The following is a 24,614-nucleotide window of genomic DNA, read 5'->3' as shown; positions in this document are numbered from 1 at the left end:
GAGGCCCAGTCGATTTATGTCACCTTCACTGACTTATACCAAATGATTAATATAGTAATGCAATAATTGTTCAAAAAGTTTTAAAGCACGACTGAGTTAAGCTTAAAAGTTTCAATATACAATCTTGTATCGCAAAAATTCACCTCACCTTGAAATGTGGTCAGGCATATATATATAAATACTTTTTGAAAACGGTGGTTCTACAATTGATGAGGGTACGGTAGGGGAAAGTAATGAAAATTTCAAGGTCAAGACTAAAAACACGAGGTTGGTCTATTTCATAGGAATGGAGCCTTTCCTCGAAAACCCGCGCTGAGAATCGCGGCTAACACGCTGGCAGACGAACAACGTCACGTGAAATACCTTGTAAGTCGCAAGGGCCAGCATAGTGTCGTCGTCCTGCCAGTAAAAGTAAGTTAGATTAACATTTCTCGGTCGGTGGTTTCTACAGTAGATGGAGGAAGAGGCACAATTTGTGTCTAAAAATAACCCAACCAGATACGTCGCTAACTTAATAAGGGGGTTGTGCAGTCTCCTTTTGTCCAGCGCCTCTGTGGTTCAAAGGTACATGGGTACCAGCAGGCCACATGTCCTGGCGGGTGTTGTGGGTTCGAATCCAGTTATAATCTCAGATTGTAGCTTGGTTCGACCCATGCACCTTCCAGCATTGGACAAAAAGTAGGAGTCACAAGACGAGTCGGAGAAGAAAGGAAAGCGTAAGTCTAAACTACAGTGGAAGTCAAGACCCGTTAGCCGTCAAGGAGCTCGTTGCTAATGCGGTGGGGAATGACATGAACGTAAAATTACTTTCTCTAGATACTGCGCCTGAGTGCATGGATGTGGGTAAGATTACGACAGAATAGGAGTTGGGAAGTGAATTGAAGGCACAGTGCAAATTGGGCAACGTACTGTACCGGCGGTACTGGCGACCAAAAGTATAGTTTTCCCACGCAAAGATATTCACAAAACAGCCTGAAGATTCCATGCTACTACGGGTCAAATTTTCACTCTCCGACAATTCCTCGAGAAACGTTGGGAGTACAACGCTTCACATTTTTGTGGATTTCAGGGCAGCATACGATACAGTTGAGCGCGAGCGCGAAGGAGCATACGCCTCCGCACTTGCCGCACGCATACCTGCACTTGCTGTATTTGAACGATAGATGTTGTGAATTTTTGGCGGAGTACAAACGGATAGCGGAGAGTGGCATAGGCGTAAGGACTACGAGTTGTAGGCACTACTTGGAGAGATTCCCATCGTACAGTTGGCGAAAGTTGAGAGACTACGGTGGGTCGGCCACATCGCAAGGAACCCCACCGGCACCATGGACAAAGGGACCCAACGTGCTAGATGGCTCGACCAGGTTAAAGCCGACTTGCATGTGTTGGTGACGAGTAGCCCAGGATTGAGTACAATGGAGATGAATTATTGAAACGGCAAGAGTCATTCCGGATCTCGGCTGGTTGTAGTAAGTAGTAGTAGCCAGCACCATATTATGCTGAAGAAAGCGTTATTACTGAAACCGGAGGGCATCAGCCATGTACCCAAAGTTCTGTACCTGTGTAGGGTTTGGGCTCTCACGGCCTCTTGTGAGGATAAAACAACTATGTGATGCAAGAAGGCTATCGGAGTCGGCTGCGGGTCTATTTTTTAGTCAAGATATCAAAAACAAAAGGATTTCTCTAAAACACAACATTCCTCGTCTTCACTCCAGTGTTGCGAAGCCCGCACTCGTGTGGTCTAATTTTCTCACACACGCGTACTCATTCTAACGTATTCGCCGGCATAAGCATCCCTTTAAAACTCGCGCTCTTATTTCTTCAGGTATTAGCTTATTTCTTGAGGTATTTTCATATTGATTATAAATCAAATAAGCATTTGTGTATAATAAATAACAGGCATGTTTTTCTGAACTACAAAACGACGTTAATTTTATGCGATTAAATTTATCTACTTTCCTTTCAGCTGTACGCAAATTTGTACAAACTCTTTGCTAATCTCGGTAACTGAGCCAACTTTCTAAACTCAACTCAATTTAATTCATCGTTTCCAGAATGCCATACATAAACCCAATTCAAATTCACATGCCTCAACCGTACACGGCTTGACTTCTTGCCAAAACCGGGTCGGGAACTGTGACGCATATACACACACACACTTGCGTTATTATCATATATGAATTCCGGTAACTCCTTCCTCGACTCCTTTATATGGAAATCAGGCAGTAAACTTATGAACCAAGAAAAAACAGAGACGAAAGTTTATTTCATTTTTTTTTCTTCTTACTTTTCTCTGTTCGTATTCTCACAGCTCTTCCGGTGTTACAGGTTTTTATCGCCCATTTCACGTCCGGGATTTTCCGCCTTTCAGCAAGGGGCAAACGTGGCTAAAAGACGAGAGAATAGGACTACACACGCACGGCAAACACGGCAGCCGGCAGTTGAAGTCACGGCGAGTTGCAGTTGATTTATAAATATTTTATACAGTTTCGGTAAAACTTTCTCTGGTGGGGCCTTACCACAGCAGAAGCAAGGAAAATTGTGTCCCGAGGGGTGGCTAATATTTGTATGCATAACCAGGAAATCAGTTCCGTTTTTTTTCGGGCGGGGATGTCGATTGGAAGGTTAATATTTTTATCCACGCGTGATTCTCAAACAGAACTCATGAAATTGAATAACCAACACATGTTGGAAAGTAACTAGCTTAGGAATATCCTTCTACCTCCTGGCAATTGTAGTGAAATATACTCCAGAGTCATTAAAACTAAATCTATTATACAGCCTGTAATCAAGCAATTTGTTAAGCTAATGCTTCGCAATTCTGGGCCAATTTCCCCGTAGTTTTTTTTTTTTGCGGGAAAACCTCGAACCATTAAGCACGTTCACTTTGCTTCCATCAACAGCTGCGCTTCGAAGAAGAAAAAAAAACATTTTCCTAAAAGGCAAGAAAAAAATATAACGAACTCAGAAGTTGCTAAGGTTGTTACAAGTGTGCTAACACAAAACAGTTCATGATATTTTTCTGATTGCTATTTAATTGCTTGGTACTCGCCATTTCTCAGTCCACTGAAGGATTGCCACCGAACACCAAACTGACACGTTAATAGCAAAAACAAGCTTTCTGTTAGGCTAAGGAAAGTACTATTATTGTAGATTGTGAATTTATAAATTGCTACCTACGTAATAAACACCCTCTCTGAACAATGTTCTGATTTAAAGTATTGATAATCTTATATATAAAAATGGAAGTGAAAAAGTTCGACCGCGCATCACTTGAGAACGGAGCGTCCGATTTGAGCCAGCTTTTTTTCATTATGTTCGTTTCCATCGCCGCTATGTTTTTACGGCGAGAAAAATCGGAAAATTTACTGGAAAGAACTCGAAAACTCGAAAAATTTGTTTTCCATATGAAATCCACAGCGTATTGCAAACGCCATGTCAGTGTCTGCTACGATCATCGTTCGATTTTTAGTAGCGCCGTTACCGTTCGTTGTCTGATAAACAAACACGTGGTTACTTTCATTGAAATCGCCACATGTAACAATGCTATTAACAATTTGTGTGCTTTTACAAAACAAATTAAAATGAAAAAATACATTTACAATAGTTAGCATTTCATTGATTCGTTTATTCATTTATCGAATTTATGAAACAAACACAAAACTGTTTTATGCCTTTTTACATCGTATGCTTATCCAGAAGATCCAATACAAATGGTTTAGGCACTAAATTGACTAAATTGCCAGTTCCCAATCATCAAATGAAGAATACATGTCACATATGTAGTAAAATAGAGTTTCCAGCAATTCAGCAACAAATCTATCCTGAAAGTAGGTAGGTACTTACATAAATTAAAATTTTACTACAGTTCATAACGAATTCCCAGTTTTATTTCGTATTGCACTCCTTAAAAGTATAAAAAATCTTACAAAATTATGCTTCTGTGTTAAATTATTTTAGTGCGTGAAATACCAAAGGAACAGAAAGAACAAAAATGGATTTAAATGTATACTTTTATTAGCATTTCAACATATTTGACGAGACGGTTAGAAATAAAATTAACAATTAAATTCATTTTGTGGGATAATGAAGTTATCTTGAACAGTAATTTATTACTAATGCAGTTTGCAAATTACAGTTATCAAGATTCGGCAATGCAATTATTTCGGCTAATTCTTATCCATTAACATACAAATCTAATAAAAACAAAAATCATATCCCTGTTGACATCAAATACATATCAGAATATTGAATTGAATTTTAAATTATCAAGGAACCCCCAATTAAACATTGATTGTGATGAGGGAATATGCTTGAGTGTCAAAAAATTGTTGGCAATAACTTAAGAACCAGCATACAGAATAGCAAGATGATAATGAGACGATTTACTAAAGCAAAACAATTGTTTGAGAGCATTAAATGGAACAATGATATATTTCAGCATCAATTAAAATATAGTTGTTGGTGGTGTAATGATTATGTTCTCAGGAAGTTTTTAAGGTATATTGCCTATAATAAGAAAATCAACTGCTGCAGACGCAATTTGGCGCTGTTTAAACCATCGAATTTACTTTTACAAAAAATAATTTAACAATCAGTAGGGTTTATAAGACAAGACTCGATGCAACTTCTACCAACACAACCGTTGGGTATTGGGAACTGACAAACCAACTTTTACACCGACATGTTTCCAATGTGTAGCTATAAATTTTGAGATTTTGTCAAATTTTCGTATCTTGCTAATGGCTTAATACGTTTGTTAGATATACACGATCTCTGAAAATCCAGAGTTATAGACTACATCAAACGTTGGAATCTTCAAAAAATTACAAAATTCTACCTATACCGTTAGTACACTCCTTTTTCTAAAAACCAGCAGGTCTCTCAGTTCATCTGAATTTTACAATCTGAAATATTCGGTCTAATTTGTGGCAGTACGAAGTTTGCCTGGTCCTCTAGTAGTGGTATAAAAATAGAAGATATATTTAGATTATGGTTTAGAAACAAATTGAAGATTCCAAATTTTAAAACTGTGCTTTACTGGGATTACCACACCAAATTAGTTAATTGTTTAAATATTCTTGCAGAGTCGTATATTGCCGCTACTCGCATAATAGTCCCATTTATATAGGAAACTCCATAGAAAATGGGACTGTTATGCGAGTAGAGGCAGTATAGTCTGTAACCAATCCGACAGTATTACTCTAAAAATATTCAAACTCTTCAATTCAACGAAAGTTCGGAAGGAAACATAAGTGACCCAAGCCGTTAAATACGATGTTGAAAAGCAACGGTCCAGATACGCTTCCTTGGGGTACCGTTTGTCAACCCCCAGTGCTGATTCTCTGATGTCAAGAAACATGTGTGCTAAGTTTGATGAATGACCGTCTAGGCATTTCGAAGTTATGACCCCTCTCCCATATTAAGGACCATTCCCCCTATTGGGGAACCTTCGTTCTCCTTTTTGTTAACCCCCCGGTGCTGATTCTCTTATGTCAAGGTACATGTGTGCTAAGTTTGATGAATAACCGTCTGAGAATTTCGGAGTTATGAACCCCTCCCTTTTGTCACCCCCCAGTGCTGATTCCCTTATATCAAGAAACATGTGCGCCGAGTTTGGTGGAGATCGGTTAAGGCGTTCTGGAGTTATGCTGGAATATACATAAAAACATCTATTTTTATTTGACCAAAACTTATATAAATTTGACCGAGCCAACGATATAGAAACATGTCCTGACGTCTCCATGACTTTCTTTTCTTGCAATAATAAATCTATTTTTCATTATCATCAAGATTTATTGAGGAGAAAATGACCCGTTTCCGACTTTCATTTTATTGAAAATTAAGCCGATTGCATCGATCCGTTGAGGGTCTAGAGATTAAAGTCTTAGATGGCATTTCCTTCTCAAGTGCCGGTGATTTAATAAGTAGCGAACGGATACCGACCTGTAAATAAATCTATACCTATAAAAATGGATTTCTGTCTGTCTGTCCCTATGTTCCTTATAGAATCGAAAACTACTGAACCGATCGGCGTGAAAATTTGCATGTAGGGGTTTTTGGGGCCAGGGAAGGTTCTCTCGATGGCAAAAGACCCCTCCCCCCATTAAGAGGGGGGTCCCCATACAAATCTATGCCTATGAAAATGGATTTCTGTCTGCTCTATGTTCCTTACAGAATCGAAAACTATTGTACCGATCGGAGTGAAACTTTGCATGTAGGGGTTTTTGGTGCCAGGGAAGGTTCTTATGATGGTTAGAGATCCCTCCCCCCACTAAGAGGGGGGGCTCCCATACAAATCTATACCTATAAAAATGGATTTCTGTCTATCTGCACGAATGTTCCTTATAGAATCGAAAAATACTGAACCGATCGGCGTGAAAATTTGCATATAGGGGTTTTTGGGGCCAGGGAAGGTTCTTATGATGGTTAGAGACCCCTCTACCCACTAACAGGGGGGGATCCCATACAAATGAAACACAAATTTCTGCATAATCCGAGAATTAATCAAGCAAATGGAACGAAATTTTACGTGTGGGTGTTTTTGGAGACAAGAATTTTTTCTATGGTGAATTGAGACCCCTCACCACTTTAGGAGGGGGGGGGGCTCCTATACGAATGAAATACAAATTTCCTCATAACTCGAAAACTAATTAATCAAATGGAACCATATTTGGCATGTGGGTGTTTTTGGAGGCATGAATTTTTTCTACGATGAATTGAGACCCCTTACCTTTTTAGGAGGGGGGCTCCCATACAAATGAAATACAAATTTCCTCATAACTCGAGAACTGATTAATCAAATGGAACCATATTTAGCATGTGGGTGTTTTTGGAGGTATGATTTTTTTCTATGATGAATTCCCTTACCTTTTTAGGAGGGGGGAGGGGCTCCCATACAAATGAAATACAAATTCCCTCATAACTCAAAAAGTAATCAAGCAAATGGAACCAAATTTGGCATGTGGGGGGCTTTGGAGGCTGGAATTTTTTTAATGATGGTTTGTGACCCCTCACCCCTGTGGTAGGGGGATAATGACTATTATACAAATAAAACAGAAATTTTTGCGTAACTCAAAAACTAATCGAACTCGAGAAATTTTAGGCTCTTTCATAAAACATTAATCAATAACAAGACCACCAAAAACTATCAATAGTAACATTAGATAATTCAGCGCGAGACGGCCACAGGTCGCAAGTGTTGCCGGCGACCTGCCGTCGGAAGCGCTGGCCACTGCGGGGGGGGCAGCCCCCCGTACAGATCACCTCTATCTAGGTTTATTAATTTTCCTAGATCTACTGACCTCTATTACTTTCCTTCAGTTGGGTCACCCCTGCGAAAAGATATTCCGTGAAATGGTACATCCCGCGTAAGGTTTTTCGCGAAATGGTATTCTGCGAAATTCTGTATTCCGCGTTATGGTCAACCGAGAATTGGTGTTCCGCAAAATGGTATTCGGCGAAATGGTTTGTAATGATGGCGAATATTTAAATGCTATCCGCTTTATTTTATCAGGCTAAGCAATGGGGGGAGTTGTTTTCTACTTTACTGTGAGGAAAATTTGTATATCAAAACACCCATGAACTCCCCAGAAACTTGCAAAACTCGAGATTTTGATAAAGGTCATCCGAGATTCAGGATTTATGTACAACACAGTTTAATTTGTGGCAATACAAAGTTTTTCGGGTCAGCTAGTAATAGATAAAGTGAATTTTAATATTGTTTAAATCACCTTTTCCGTAAAATTTAGAAACTATATGAGTTTGGAAAAAGATTCGTAAACTGTTATGCAATAAAAGATTACAAAATCTCTAGAATCTGCAATGCCAGTTCAAAATTTATGCAAAATTATGAAATTGTGTTCAAATTTACATAAATTCATCTGCTAACTGTATCCGTAGAAGCATGTAAAATAACGTTAACTACATTGTACAACCCTTGTAATCAACGACGTTTCAATGCATATTATTTCATGGAAAACTAACAACGCGCTCACAATAAACCAGCAAAACCGCTGCCAGAAAGCGCTTCCGAAGCTTCTTCGCTAATAATAAAGGCTGAACCAAAAACTATCACAATGTGTGCCGCTAAAATAACCGTCTTTATTGTTTGGATAAGAATTTGCGATTGCAAAACTAAATGAGCAGTTCGTGATTCTCGGTGTAACAGCTTCAAAGTTGCTGGCGCTGGGTCTTATAAGGGGCGTCCACCAGAGTGTATTTCATGCAATTGCTTAAATTGTACTGGCAATCAATGGTACGAGCTCATACTACTACTGTGTAGTATCATTTCTTCCCCTTTCATACGTTAGAATGTACTTGCAATGCACCCCGGAACTATGCGAGGGAAGGATTTCACCAACGAAACGTTCTACTTTGCAACGATTGTGTCCTTTGCTGAATCGAACTTCTGTGTGTAGCCATTTCCTCCACTAGTGGCATCATCAAGACAGGAAAAACAAATGCAGAATGGTTATTGTTCTTTCGATTCGGCATGTCGGTTTCTTCCCTGGAATCGGTCTGTGTAACTGTATAAAATCCTTATGCATGCAAAAACATTCTCTTTAGCCCTTTGGCGCATTAGCTTATAAAATCCGGTTTCGATTCGACCAGTGTTCGGGAACATTCAGATGTGTACTGTTTTTCCATTGCTGCACTCACTTTGCAGGATAAGACCAAGATTGCCTTCCGGAGATGTGTTTAAGATTTTCTCCATGTCCTGGTGATCCTTTTACCCGACTGCAATAGCAACGGCGAACGGCGAACGGCGAACGGATGCCTGCGTCGTTTGGCTGCCAAGGTAGTGCAGCGGGAAAAAGGATAAAATTGTTTGTGTTTGCAGAAAAAGCAAATCATTATATTGTGTTTCGATAATAATCGAAGCGGAGTGAAATGCTGGCTAGACGGCACACAGCAGCAGCAGCAGTGGAAAGTTTTGTTCGCTTGCTGGCAGGCTGGTGCGGTGCGGTGCGGTGGCAGCTGGGGTATTGGGGCGTGGGATGAGTTGTCAGGATGCAGTCACAGCAGACGGAAGACAATAGAACCAGCCAAGAGCCAAGAGCCAGCCAAACGAAGCGCGCTGCTAATAACATTCGTTGGGTTTTGGTTTGCTGTGTGTGGAAATTTCACCGCTGGGAATGATTGGAAAGCGTAAGCGAGCTTTGTCGAACGAATGGTTGAATGCATCCGAGAGTGGGATTTGGATCGAAGGATCCCCAGAGCGATGAACCGCGCAGCTGCCTGGAACGAAGCGAAACGCGGCAGATTAAACAATAGCTAATGGATTAGAGTGTTTCCTTGATTTGGGTCACTTGCCGGGGCATAATGTAGTTGACTGCTGAGAGAAATTCGATTCCATCTATCCATGGTTAGTTTTGTAGTACAGTGTTTGACATCCGAAGGAACGTTTCGTAAGGTACTTTAAAAAATTGTAAATTCATTGAAATTTTTAAAATAATTGATGAACAATTGCGTCAAACCAAGGGCAGTCCTACTAAACAATATTCAAAACTCTGAAGGGGAACCATGAATATTTCCGATAACATCACCCACTGTAATCAAACCAACTTTCCAACGACTGGTACTAATTTCTCCATGAAAAATCCCTAGTCATTCGTCAAACTAATCTGTGGCCACTGTTCCCTGCTCGGAGAGCGAACGAAACCAGCGTACCTGGTTTCTTCCAGGCCAATCCCAAACACCGTTCCCGAACGCACCGTACTGATTAATTAGTTATGCACAATTTCAACGAGTTTACTCCCACCTACCCCGTCCACTGCCTGTCGTCTGCAGTGCGGGGTTCCCTTACCCGGTCGTCGTCCGTGTCCTTGAACCCTGCGGCACCGCTGCCGCCGCACCGCTACGACAGTTATAGTTAATGACTGATGCCAAATTCACTGACTGCATGATGAATGACCGAAACGGGGCAAACATTTTACGCGTGTTGTGCCAACTTCAGCAGCCTGCCTATCCTTTTTATCTCTTTCTCGGTCGTTTTTCTCGCTCGGAATATGCAAAGCCACGCGATATTCCCATGTGCCACCATTTCGCAGCTCGGTCGGTGTTCGCTTATTCGCTAATTCCCTGCTCAGTTCGTTTGATGTTATATGTTTCCTAAACCCATCAACAACTCTGTACTGCATAAACAAGAAGGAGAGCTCCAACGACGCACCGCACCGCACTTGCCTGCATGAAGAATGACTAATAATGTGAGCCATAATTTTATTACATTACAGTTCATTGGCACTGCTAGCCTTGGCCAAGCACATGAGCCGTATGTGTGCGAGACGATGATCTTGGTTTTCTAACCATCAATTCAATCCTGCCCCGGACGGATCGAGGGAGGATGTCGAGTACGCGGTTGTTTACATTTTCCAATGTCAATGTGATTGATGAATAATTCCTGCCGGTGCTGGAAAGTTTGCCCTCAGCAGTTTGTGCCGGTATACCGGCATTCACGCCCAATTGCCACAGAAGTCTGCGTTCAAGATGAAACTCGAACACGGCATGTGGTGCTGGTTTCTGTTTACTGCTGTTGTTGCTGTTGCTGTTGCTGTTACTGTTGCTGCAATCTTTGCAATCGTTCAGTTTGTTCTGTTGCTTTCGCAACTTGTTCCTGCCTCGCTGTCATATAGTTAGAATAAACCCCTTCTCGGCAGGTTCCGTGGCACTGAGAATGCTACCGTAGCAGGAAGTGATCTGCGACACTTTGGTGTTGTTTGAACGTTTTCAAATAAACTACCAATAATTCAATAATATTAATCATTTGGACGATATTGATTTCATTGAAGAAAGGAGTCTTTTACAGTTATAACCAATCAGATCTTCCCTGCTGAACGGTTGGTACCCTTTTTCTAGAAGAATTCGCAGACACCCAGAGTTGCAGCACCAGCAAGCATTCACGGTATTTTCCAGCTGTCTGACTGCTACCGCGTCGCACCAGGCGCGGATTTTCCGCTTGCGTGACAGAGACCTTAAATTTCTGACATTTCTTAAATAGTGCAAATAAAATTGCAATAACGCCCGCTTGATCCATCCAGAGTAGTAGCAGTAGTAGTAGTAGTAGTCAATGTCAGCGGCAGTCATGAATAAAGCGACAAACCGACGACGACGCGACGTGCACAGAAAGAGAACCGTAGCATCCTTTTACGTTGAGCGTCGTCGCGTCAAAAATATGACCCCATAAATCAACATCTGCTGCTGGGGCTGCTGCTGCTACTACTGCTGCAAGAATAAGGGTTTTTGCTACTGTGCGATGTCGGAACGCTAGCCGGTTTTAAAGTGGCAATCATACCAGATTTCTGAAGTCACTGATTAAACGATTTCCAAGCGTTGTGCTGCAACGTGTGATAGTCAGAAGAATGTCAGTGATTTTCAAGAGGGTTTTCTCTAAGATCTGCAAATAAATTTCAAATATGATATTATGAATAGATATTTAAGGGATGCGATTCATATGGGATGACGAATAAAATAGTCATATTATAGATCCGAAATGAACTTTAGGACCATATAAACTACTTTCAATACTAATCTTCTTACTAACTGTTAACCAGTACCATCTATAAAATAATTACACGATTCAATCCACCTATTGGTGAAATGTACCTCTTATTTATCACTTAAGATGGAAATCGACATGAAATAATTACACTCTCTGTTAAGCGGATTACCTACGAATGGCCGAAACACAAATGGTCGAATCACGAATGACCGAAACACAATTGACCGAAATAACAAATGACATAATAGTTCTAATGGTCGAATCACAAGTGGCCGAAACACAAACGACCGAATGTCGTATTCGGCAGAAAATATTCATGGCCCTCAACCATCACAAATGTTGGGTATATGTTGTCCTTACTTGCCACCGCCTTAACTAAGCGACAGGCAATCAAATTATCACAACTTTTCGCTAGAAATAAACGATTGCTGCGATGAGTGATGCTCCCTTTATTCTTCTTCGCTAAGACAAGGTTGTATTATATTTTGAGTGTCATACGACAAACGAACGAAGGAGAGCAACAAATGCTGTAACATCGATACGAGGGAGATAATTTTCGAAGCTAACGTATTGTCATATTCACTCTTATTGAAACTAAAAGGTTTACGCATAGCAATGACAAGCGTATGCTTTGTCCGTGTCGCAGGTTACTACTGATAATAATATAGGTTTGTCACAAACTTCAGCAGAAAGGACAAACCGTGATCAGGGTTTTGTCTTGAGGGTTTTGTTACCATATTTTTGACTCATTCCAAACTTTTTTTTCTCGATAACGCGAAATACACTTTAATTCGGGTTTCTTGCATTCTTAACATGCTTAACAGTGCTTTAGGCTAACATTATTATTATTATTATTTGAGAAGTTTTCAGCCTGCGGCTGGTTCGCCTATTAGGCTAACATCAAAAATTATGTTACTTCTTCCCCCTCTTGTACGGCTTCTTGAAAAATGATGTTCCAAACAATCGTAACAATTGTAAACAATCGTAAACAAATTACAATACATAATAACCTCAAGTAGGTACTTGCGCCAAAGATACGTTTCGAGGAAATTCCGAAAATCGCGTAAATTCCTAAATTCGCAGTCGCGTGAAAGCAATTTTGCATACTTCAATTTTGCGAGTATGAGTAATAATAATAACAAACCAAAACATTTTCGATCACTGTCGGACCCAGACCTAAACAAAAGTATGCAGAGCCGGCGTTACAACGCGCGAGGCCCTATGCAGATTCAGTAGCGTGGCCCTTTTTGTATGCTACAACGGAATTGGCTTAAACGTCCATTGTGACTGTCTTAATGATCGTCTTTTGGGGCAGGCTCCAATAATTGTTCTACATAGTTTATGGACTCAACTATTATTTCTCAAGATGCGCCCTGCGTTCATACCGGAAATATTTAACTTCACGGCGCGTAGGAGAAGTCACGAGTAAATTGTATATTGGTGCCCATTCCGTTATTGAAAAGTTCCCCTCAAATCAATTCACGGACCGAGCGTATTACGTCGAAGGGCCGCATGTAGGACGTAGGCTATTATAGTTATGGAGGGTAAAAAAAGATTAGTATTTTCATGTTTACATCCTAACACTTAACTAACTACTTAACTAACTACTGAACATACTTTTTAACTACCGTAGGATTTGAGTGAATGTTCCAAATCGAGCGAGAAATCAACCATGCCTACTCACACGCCAAAGGGTATGAGAAACATAGCATACAACGCTTACACCGCGCACGCAGGCGTAAAAGAAACAGTCGCCGATGCTGCGTGCAGACATTCTGCCATCGACACACTCGCATATGCGCATCCTCACATCATCTTCCTGCATAGCTTATTCCCGAGTCAAAAAAATCGTGGAGAATAAGCTGCCCGTGAGACTGGTGGCGCACTGGGATACACATTTTGCATTACTTTTTCTTCTTCTTCTGAACCTTCGCCCTCGATTCTACTCACGGGCGGGAGTACGAGCCGTCGTGAGTACTCGGTATCAAAACTATATATAGCTCATTTGTAGAACTAGTTATTATCTACAATTTTGTTGACTAATGCTAGACTGTAGCTTATGTATTTATAGTGCTATAGGGCTGCAACCCCGTTGATAATCAAATGAACATTCGCTTGGCTACCAGCGGAATAGCAGCACCGAGAGTGGCATCGTAGATACAACGATACAGCAAAACTTTATTCAGCTATTTTGTAGATAGTAACTACAAAACTCTATTGCACAACGTTGTACGCTAAAGAAGCGGACCGCACCGATCAACAAAAACTATAAAGGGTCTTAATGTTCTCCTTCTTGCTCCGCACGCGAACAAAAACTATGTCTGTGAGTGACACTTTCGGATCCATTTTTATCGATGAAATGATTAATATTGCCATAAAGTACACCAACATAAAGGCTAAACTTGTTTATAAAACATATAATACCAATAACCCTACCAAACCACAATTTCAATGGAAAGATCTCACTGTGCGCGAGTTTAAAACATTTTTGAAGATTCAAATAACATCTGGAGTAAATCACTCAATCATTCAGCATGAAATTGATGTGTGAAAAATAAATTCTTACTTATTAAGGTACGGGAGGTTTCTAAATTCAGCCTATTTTCCTTTTCCGTCGCCAATAAAAACACTTTGCCCACATACAATATAAATATGTTATAACTATTTTCTTAAGTCTGTAAGTAATCTGCTGTTTTTTATAAAAAGAACGTCAAAGCTACCTGTTCTGCCACTAGAACTAGGCCATAGGCTGAAAAATAGAAGCAATCGCTTAATGGGCCAAAATACCCTCCCGTGCCCTATACCGTATCTGGTGGCCTGACAACTGGATATTCAATGAGGAACTCCATCGTCGATATCATCAACGGCCGACAGCAAAAGAAATTCGTGAACGTAGGTGACATTGGATCGGACACACCTTGAGGAAAGGAGCGAACGAGATCTGCAGAGAAGCACTCGACTGGAATCCGCAAGGACAGCGTAGAGCCAGATATTCCTGGCGACGCCGCTTAGCCAACGACATGCGGGCTGTAGACGAGAACCTGTCCTGGCGACAAGTAAAAGACATAAGTGGTGGATAGGAAAATTGCAGAGTTAATCATTATCTACAATATTGGTGAACTAAGTATAGTTTTATCTTTTGTATTAATGGCGCTATTGGGTTGCTTCCCCGTCTCAAAAAGAGCGCTATTTTTGCTACTAACGACATTGCAGTCCTATAGCGCCATAAATACAAAAGATAAAACCGTACATGCTTCAGCAATATTGTAGACAATAATTAATTCTACAATTACTCTATACACTACTTTTTCGAATTTTGTTTGACTAAGGCACTGTGGTCAAAAGATAAAAATCGAAGCAAAAAAAGGCAACACAAGCCTGACCACGCTAAAAAGTCACGAGTGCATGTTTAGACCACGCAAAAAAGTCCCTAATGTATATAAAAATCAGTTGTTTTTATATGGTCATAAATATATTATGTGATATGATGAACATTTCCCATTCTCGTCCTTTTTACGTGAAATAGGTGGTGGGTACAGGTGTACCCGGTTGATCAAAATCGGGTTATTTAACTTTGACGATCAAAAACTCAAATTTTTTTCTAGACACGTTTTCATATAAATGGTCAAATTAATGAGTTATCGGCCAAGTAACGAGGATTTGGAGTTTTTTCGCGTTATTTCGGGTGGTGTACCCGGTTGATCAATTGAGGGTTAAATCCAGCACATTGTGTGGGGGTTGAATGCCCTTGATACAGTATATCGCTTATGCCAGTATCAGAACATGGCTCCCGCTATATACCATCTCGGCAGCACAGTTCGGTACATCATCGTGTCGGAAATCATCGTTGTCGTCTAGATTCCGACCGCGTTCAAAGACCTGATTGCTAAAAGCACAGTCAGTCGTATTCAGCTGACTAAACAATAAAGGCTTGGGCGATTCTTTGTGGCTGTAATTTAGACTCTGCACACATTGTAGTATGGTCAATTCTGTTTTGAAAGAAAACTGTAATAATTGAAACGAAGGACGTGTAATCGGATACCCCTCCAATATCAAGGGAATCAAAAAGTGTAGTGAGTCTTTTCTCAATTAACGATTTACCGTGTTGGTATCTATGGTGTCCTCATCTATGTTAATCCGAATCCCCATCTATGTTAATACCCCAATCTTTAAAAACTTATTGCGGGTATAGTTGTCTGAGATTTTCTCCATGAACCCAAGAAGCGTTGATGTCACATTTATTAGGCTGAAAGCCTTATTCATGATTTTCTCTTTCTCTAGAGGGGCTATTTTTCGCCAATGCTCCGCGATCTATACCTATAAAGAAGGATTTCTGTCTGTCTGTCTGTCTGTCTGTCTGTCTGTCTGTCTGTCCTGTGTTCCTTATAGAATCAAAAACTACTGAACCAATCGGCGTGAAAATTTGCATGTAGAGGTTTTTGGGGCCAGGAAAGGTTTTAGTGATGGTTAGAGACCCCTCCCCCCACTAAGAGGGGGGGCTCCCATACAAATGAAACACAAATTTCTGCATAACTCGAGAACTAATCAAGCAAATAGAACCAAATTTGGCATGTGGGTGTTTTCGGTGACAAGAATTTATTCTAGGGTAATTTGAGACCCCTCCTCTCTTTATAAGGGGAATTATAACTCCTCTCCCCTTTAAGAGGGGGGACTTCCATACAAATTTCCTCATAACTCGAGAACTAATCAAGCAAATGGAACCAAATTTGGCATGTGAAGGTTTTCGAGGGCAAGAAAATTTTCTATGTTGAATTAGGACCCCTCCTCACTTTAAGAGGGGGGGCTCCTGTACAAATGAAATACCAATTTCCTCATAACTCGAGAACTAATCAAGCAAATGGAACCAAATTTGGCATGTGTGTGTTTTTGAAGACAAAATTTTTTTCTATGATGAATTGGGACCCCTCCCCACTTTAAGAGGGGGGGGGGCTCCTATACAAACGAAATACAAATTTCCTTATAACTCGAGAGCTAATCCAGCAAATGGAACCAAATTTGGCATGTAGGTGTTTTTGGAGGCAAGAATGTTTTCTATGATGAATAAGAACCTCTCCCCACTTTAGGAGGGGGGGCTCCTATACAAATGAAATACAAATTTCCTCATAACTCGAGAACTAATCAAGCAAATAGAACCAAATTTGGCATGTGAAGGTTTTCGAGGGCAAGAAAATTTTCTACGGTGAATTAGGACCCCTCCCCAATCTAAGAGGGGGGGCTCCTGTACAAATGAAATACAAATTTCCTCCTAACTCGAGAACTAATCAAGCAAATAGAACAACATTTGGTATGTGGGTGTTTTTTTTGGTGACAAGAATTTATTCTATGGTGAATTGAGACCCCTCCCCTCTTTATAAGAGGAATTATAACTCCTCTCCCCTTTAAGAGGGGGGACTTCCATACAAATTTCCTCATAACTCGAGAACTAATCAAGCAAATGCAACCAAATTTGGCATGTGAAGGTTTTCGAGAGCAAGAAAATTTTCTATGGTGAATTAGGACCCCTCCCCACTTTAAGAGGAGGGGCTCCTGTACAAATGAAATACAAATTTCCTCATAACTCGAGAACTAATCAAGCGAATTGAACCAAATTTGGCATGTGTGTGTTTTTGGAGACAATTTTTTTTTCAATGATGAATTGGGACCCCTCCCCACTTTAGGAGGGGGGGTCCTATACAAACGAAATACAAATTTCCTCATAACTCGAGAACTAATCCAGCAAATGGAACCAAATTTGGCGTGTAGGTGTTTTTGGAGGCAAGAATTTTTTCTGTGATGAATTAGGACCTCTTCCCTCATTAGGAGGGGGGGATCCAATACAAATGAAATACAAATTTCCCCATAACTCGAGAACTAATCAAGCAAATAGAACCAAATTCGGCATGTGGAGGTTTTTGGAGGCAAAAATATTGTCTACGGTGAATTAGGATCCTTCCACACTTCAAGAGGGGGGGCTTCTACACAAATGAAATACAAATTTCCTCATAATTCGAGAACTAATCAAGCAAATGGAACCATATTTGGCATGTGGGTGTTTTTGGAGGCAACCATTTTTCCCATTATGAATTAGGACTTCTTACCTTTTTAGGAGGGGGGGGGGCTCCCATTCAAACGAAATACAATTTTGCTCATAACTTTAGAACTAATCAAGCAAATGGAACCAAATTTGGCATGTGAGAGTTTTAGATGGCAGAATTTTTTTTCTGTGGTGTATTACGACCCCTTTCTCTTTTAAGAGGGTGGGCTCCCATACAAATGAAATACAAATTTCCTTATAATTTGAGTACTAATCAAGCAAATGGAATCAAATTTAGCATGTAGGAGATTTTTGAGTCTTGAATTTATTTTATGATAGTTAGAGACCTCTCACCCCTGTGGTAGGGGGATATGGACTCTCATACAAATAAAACAGAAATTTTTGCGAAACTCAAAAACTAATCCAACTCGAGAAATTCGAGACTCTTCCATAAAACATTAATCAATAACAAGACCACAAAAACTATCTATAGTAACACTAGATCATTCAGGACGAGCCGGTCGCGAGTGTTGCCGGTGACCCGCCGTCGGAAGCGCCGCCCACTGGGGGGCTTGCAAAACTCGAGAAGTGACAAAGATCATCCGAGATTCATGATTTATGTACAACACAGGTTAATTTGTGGCAATACGAAGTTTGTCGGGTCAGCTAGTATGTTATAAAGTGAAACTGTCTCGAAAAAGGTTCATGAGCTATTATACCGCCGTCCATTTTATATAAGAAAATGAGTAGAATGCCATCCGGACCTGGAGATTTCATTGGTTCGAAAGTGCTAGGGTCCCATTTGATCCAAACTTTCGTAAACAATCGACTAACAAGCTGAGTCGTGTCATAGGGCATATTAGGCCGAATGAATGAAACAGTTTGCTTTGCTTTTCCCGTTTAAATCGTATGGGAGCATTTGCTCTAACTCTTTTATTCATACGACCTATTATCTAACGACTCATTCCAAAGCAGCGGGGCCTAATTTCATCAACGTTTTCATAACACTTTACACTACTTGTTTACGGCCGTATCCTGCATTCGTACGAATAGTTTGTTTCGAACGAATCGGGAAGCACTATTCTCATATTCGAATGAGGAAGGAAGGAAGGAAGGCGCGTTCGAACATTGATTCGAACGAAAACAAGAATACGGATTGGCTTAACTTTCGAACGAATATCATTCGAACGTAAACAAGAATAAGGGTGATATTTTTGGTCTATATCGAAATTTTCCAATTCATCCCCTAAGAGCCTCCTGGGAAGTGGCCAGTTCTGAACATGAATATAAATTCATCATGCACCATTTCAAATTACGCTAAACTTGTAAATTTGATCTATGTGGTACTGATACTAAGTAAGTGGGAGGTGATAACTCTGTAAAGTTTCTTATATATGGTAAACGATTAAAATTTATTAGCAGTCGAAGGCGCTTTCAAGGTTTAAAAAAGTAGACGCATGGTGGTTTTGCAAGCAACTATTCGTATTTATATTGTTTAACTATTTCTATTAATTCTATTAAAATACCTCGCGAAACTTTTTAAAAGGACCTAAGTAACAATGAGATATTCTCTTCTCTTTCGCTTATGACGGCGATGCAAAGGCACTTGCATCAGCTTTCAATGTATCGGTTGCTGGCGTCACAAGTTAACTATTCGTTAATAAAACTTTGACTAAAATGCATTTATGTCGCCGCAATAATCAGAAGAGAGGTATACCAAAGAGAGTCTCTCAATGTTACTTAAGTCCTTTTGAAAAGTTTCGCGAGATAGGGTATGTTGCTACATCGTCGTAATCGCCTATTCCCGTCCTATACAACACAAATTATTAAAAATATCAGCATTTTTATGACACACAATGCAAAACTAGGTGTTCCCTAATATTTTTGTTAATTGTCTATCATACGCAATCAATCAAAGTGAGCTGAGATCTATTTAAATGCTTTTTATCATTAAAGAAGTCCTACCAGCCAAATTTCCTACGTTTCTTCGTGCGACGAAGAAGACAATGTCGACTAATCGTGCTAATTTCCGTCATTCATAAATGAAAATAACTCACGCAAGGCATTGTCGTTATTCTACAGCCAGAAAAATTTGCCTGACCTGCAGAAATTTTGTAGAATAACATTTGTCATGCCGTCCTACACAAATACATGCGCGTTAGCTTCGTAAACATTGTTGTGATTTTTAATTCGGACGATGAAAAATTTTGTTGGACGGATTTTAAAACGGTACGACGAATTTTAGCAATAAAGTCAGTTGCGTAATTTCAATAATATGCTTTAATAGTCGCTTTTCAGTGATTTCAAAGCTCACGGATCGGAAGGTAAGTGTGTTTTAGTCAAATCAGTACAAGAACTTTTGGAGTATTCACTAAATCCATCCAGCAAATGGTGAAAATTAGAATGGCTTTCCTTATTACGACGGGAATTAGAAAAAGACCCTATCATAGAATATTTTTAATTCAATTTCTTCGTGATCAATGTAACAAACAATTTGCCTTTTTGTAAATCTGCTACCACGAGCATCGTATGTACAGTGCAGGGGGTATTCCAGTGAGTCCTTAAGTTCAATAGATTTCAGCGGAGAAGTTAAATGCACGCTGATTCAGCAGCAAATCCAGGTTGAATGAACTATCATCTCGGAAACAGCACGGTGAAGACGAAAAAAAGTGCACTCAAAACTCAAACCTAAAGCAGCAACCAGTCGTAGTATACACACATACAGCCTTTACACGATCGCTGTCAGTTTCATCGTCGTCGGTCGTCCGAGAACAGAATCGGCGATGCACAGTGCACACACTTGCTGCTAAACGCCGCCTGCTGCCTGCTCTTCGCCCATGCCATATTCCCAATGATGATGGTCGATATCGTGAGAGAATAAGTCCACTCTGCTCCCAAACCAAACTGACCAGCGCGCAGGCTGATCCGATCTCAACCAACCAACCGACAACGACGACGACGACCGGACCGTGCTGAGGGTTGGTCGCCATTGAGGGAAAGTGTGCGCGACACACGTTCAAGGACAACAACAGCGCGAGAGGCGAATAAACTCTTGCAGTTGCATTCACCTTCCTTGCTCCTTGTTGCTTGTTGCTTGTTGCTTTTACTGGCAGAGCTTTTTGAATTGGATTGGCTTGCAACTCCGTTCCGTACGTACCGTAGTCCACAGCCCCGGCAGGCTAAAGCCCCTCGAAGAGTTTTCTTTTTTGCTGTTGCTATTGCAATTTAGTTCAAACTCCTTTATCATGATTGATCCCCGCCGAGAAGGGATTTCTCGCTTCGAAAGAACGGCGCGGCGGTTGCAAACAGACCGGGAAAAGGCGAACGCTATTGCGTTGTTTCTGCTCTTTTCGCTTCTCTTGTGCCATCGAGAAATCGCGGTATCACTTTGCGGGAAGACACGTTGCAAAGTGAAAAAAAAATACGAAAACCAAAATAAACACAGCAAGAGTTCGTTGACTGTCGGATTCGGATTGTGGAATATTTTTAGCGATGATACTGTTTGGGGATGATAATTTGTCGGTTTTATGATTTGATTTTTTTACTGGGCAAGTAGGTTTAACACAAGACAATTCAAATTCGTAATCATCTGAAGAGGTTGTTTGTGAATCAGCATTTTGGTAAAACGCTTGAACACTAGCAAGCACGTGCTCTTTAATTTACTTGATATGGTAAACATACCATTCACCCTATTTTCATTTAAAGCCTACCTTTGAAACTTTTGAAAAGTTTGAAATTTACTGAAACTCTAACACTGGAGCAGTCTTAATCTATGAACTATTTACAGTCCGTAAAGGACTACGATATAATTAGAGTAGAAGTCATCTCCAAAGGCTAGAAGGATTCGAGAGTGTTTTCTAAATTCGCCTGAAGCACTGCACTTATTTCAATGAGACTTCGACAAGCCACTTCAGTTTGTTAAGAAATCCGTACGCGTGTATTATCTGATATAGAAGTTTTCGTTTGACTGTATCATATGCTGTCTACAAGTCAACAAAAATGTAATGTATGGACGCGCTGTGTTTCCAATATTTCTCAAGGATTTGTCGGAATGTGAATCTAATCCATCATCCGAGGAGGTGCAGATCACTACAAAGCCTTACGAACTAAAGCCTTCTGCCTTATGAATTATCTTGCTATTAGAGTAGACGATGGCTGGAAGAGCACTTTTAGGCGACATCGATCAGTATTTTGTCGCGATAATTACATCCATCAAGCCGATCACCCTTTTTGTAAATGACATAAACCACTCTTTATATACATCACTCAGATAGTTTCTAGTTCTTTCAAATTCTGTAAAACTAGGTCTTCCCAAATCCAAGTGCCGCTGCTAATGAGTATTTACCTCATTTGTACCTAGAGATAACCCTTTTTGGTAGCTCTATTGGCCTTCAACAACCCGATTTCTGACCGGATTTCCTCGATTCATGTGATTCGGGGTTTCTCCTCGTCTTTACCTATATCTGGTTATCTGGTCGATCTTAGGCCACTCGTCACCAATTTCCCAGACGTGGTGGTCGTGAGGTCCTTAAAGAGAAAGAGAACGCACTGTCGTGCGGCATCCTTACGACGGGTCCGGCTAACCGTAGCTTGCCGACTTTCGTTAGATATATGACGGGCATCTCTCCAAACAGCGCCTGTAGCGTGTTTTAGTGGCCTGCGCCACTCTCCTCTTTCAGTTTGTACTCCGCCACATATTGTGCGCAGCAACTTCCTCATGAACACGACAAGGACGCGTAAGTCCTCCGTGAGCAGCGTCACAGCTTCAAGTTTACAAAGAACTACAGGTCTAATAAAAGTTTTGTACGTAGTCAGCTTCATACGGCGGTGTATGCTTCTTGATCGTAACGTATTGCGAAAAGCAGAGTATGCCAGATTTCCTGCTTGAATCCAGCGCTGGATCTTCTTACGATTGTTGTTGTCCGCGATCACCAGCAATCTCAAATAAAGGGTGTCCCACATCAAATTGCATCACGAGGACAAATTGGGTAGCAGCAGTTTAGAGTGCATTGTTTACACTGTATTTTTATCGCTGTCAGTTTTTCGAAAATGGGAAAAAATGGCGTCACCCGAAAAGCAACGTCGGGAATTGATTTTGCGCAAGCATCTGGAAAATCTTCAACTCTCGCATCGGGACATCGGAAAACAACTCGCAGTCAACGGTGAACCGTGTGATTAAACCTTGTTACGAAACTACGAGCATCGAACGGAAGGAGTAATGCGGTCAGAATGGATATTTTACCAATGATCACGATTCCAAGCGTGTCGTGAAAACATTTAAGCGGAATCCCAAAGCTTAGGTCAGGAATGTGGTTGAATCTGTTCAAGTCTTTCGTTCTGAGAATCAAGTATCGGGAGGGACTACATACGTACAAAGTGCAGAAGGCTCCAAATCGTGACAAACGGTGAAAAATACGGTGGAAAAGTTACAGGTCCGGAAACTGTACAAACAGATGCTGACGAATCCTCATTGTATCATCATGGATGATGAGACCTACGTCAAGGTGGACTTCCGGCAGCTCCTGGGGCTACACTTCTTCACCGCACAAGATAACTTTGATGTTCCTGAGGAAGTAAGGAAGCAGAAACTTTCAAAGTTTGCCAAGAAATACATGATTTGGCAAGCGATCTGCTCATGTGGCAAACGGAGCGTGCCGTTCATGACTAGCGGGATTGTAAACGGGCAGATTTACTTCAAGGAGTGTCTACAGAAGCGTCTGCTTGCTCTGTTGAAGCAACACGACGACTCTACGATCTTCTGGTCGGATCTAGCTTTGTACCATTATCCTGGAGGTGGGACGAAGCAACGAAGCACTTTCGTACCCAAGAACATTAACCCCCCCCCCCCCCCCAACACCACCGGCTCATTTTAAAGCAGGCACTACGGAAGCATCCCAAGGAAGTCAAATCTGAGGAAGACATGAAGAAAAAGGGGGGTTCCGTACAGAAGAAGCTGCAGCCAGATGTTGCACAGAAACTTATGAGTGATGTTAAGCCTAAGGTTAGGTTAAGGTTAAGCGGCCATATGGTTATTGAAGTTGAATGAAATAATTATGCCAAAAACTTATATTTTATTGTCCGAAAGTTTGAAGGATCGGTCAACTAGTTAATTTTCTGCAGCGTTTTTTTCGTGATGCAACTTAATGTGGGACGCCCTTTATACCAGTGATGACCAAACTGCGGCCCGTGGGACTAATTTGAGGGACGGTGGACTTATCAGTAAATGACACAGGTGGTGATTCCTAAATGGTGATTCCGATGGTGATTCCTAAATGGTTTTCGCTGCCGCATATTTTATATTTTGTTATGCGTAGGAACAGTCAGAGGTCGTTGCGGCCCGTGGCACTCAATGGACGATCAGATTTGGCCCGCACCTTACCTATGTCTGGGCACCACTGCTTTATACGAACTCATACACCACTTCTAGTTCGTCGCCGTCGACAGTTACCGTCCGTCGGAGGCGCGCGTTTGTCTCCTTTGAGCCTATTCTGCTCATGTAATTGGTCTTCAATGCATTTATTTTTAGCCTAATTCTTTTAAATTACGCTTTCACTCTGGCATAGATTGCCTCCGGTGCACAGTGGTTCAAAAGGGCGATGAGTGGAACTTTTTCCTGGTGTCTTTTGCTTTCATTTTAGCATTTCAGGTCTTCAGCACATTTGTTCGTATAACTGCCCTTCATAATCTGAAAAGGTCAAAAGTTAGACTTGGATAAAAAACATTTTTTCGTAATAATAGTTAGAAGCCTATTTTCTTCAGTGAAGTTGTAGAAAATGTAAAAACAAGTAAATTTGCTGAAGAAATAACATTTTTATCTCTATTCGTTGCAGAACTCTAGAGTATTTTCTTAGAAAGTACTTTAAAAATTAGTTTTTCATACTTAAAATTTGTTCGAAGCATTTTACAAGAACACATTGTTCTAGGGAGTTATCGAAGCCCTCAATATACACGTTTTTGCAGAAGACTGTAATTTTTCTAGGACTTTTGCTTGGTACGTTATCGCTAATTCAAGCTTTACTTTTTCTTCACAAGCCTAATCATATGGGTGAGTGGGAACAAGCAGCATCTATGCAAGTTTAT

The sequence above is a fragment of the Sabethes cyaneus genome, chromosome 2 (genome assembly GCF_943734655.1).
Source record: "Sabethes cyaneus chromosome 2, idSabCyanKW18_F2, whole genome shotgun sequence".
NCBI classification, from domain to species: domain Eukaryota; kingdom Metazoa; phylum Arthropoda; class Insecta; order Diptera; family Culicidae; genus Sabethes; species Sabethes cyaneus.
Note: the sequence above shows the minus strand (reverse complement) of the source record.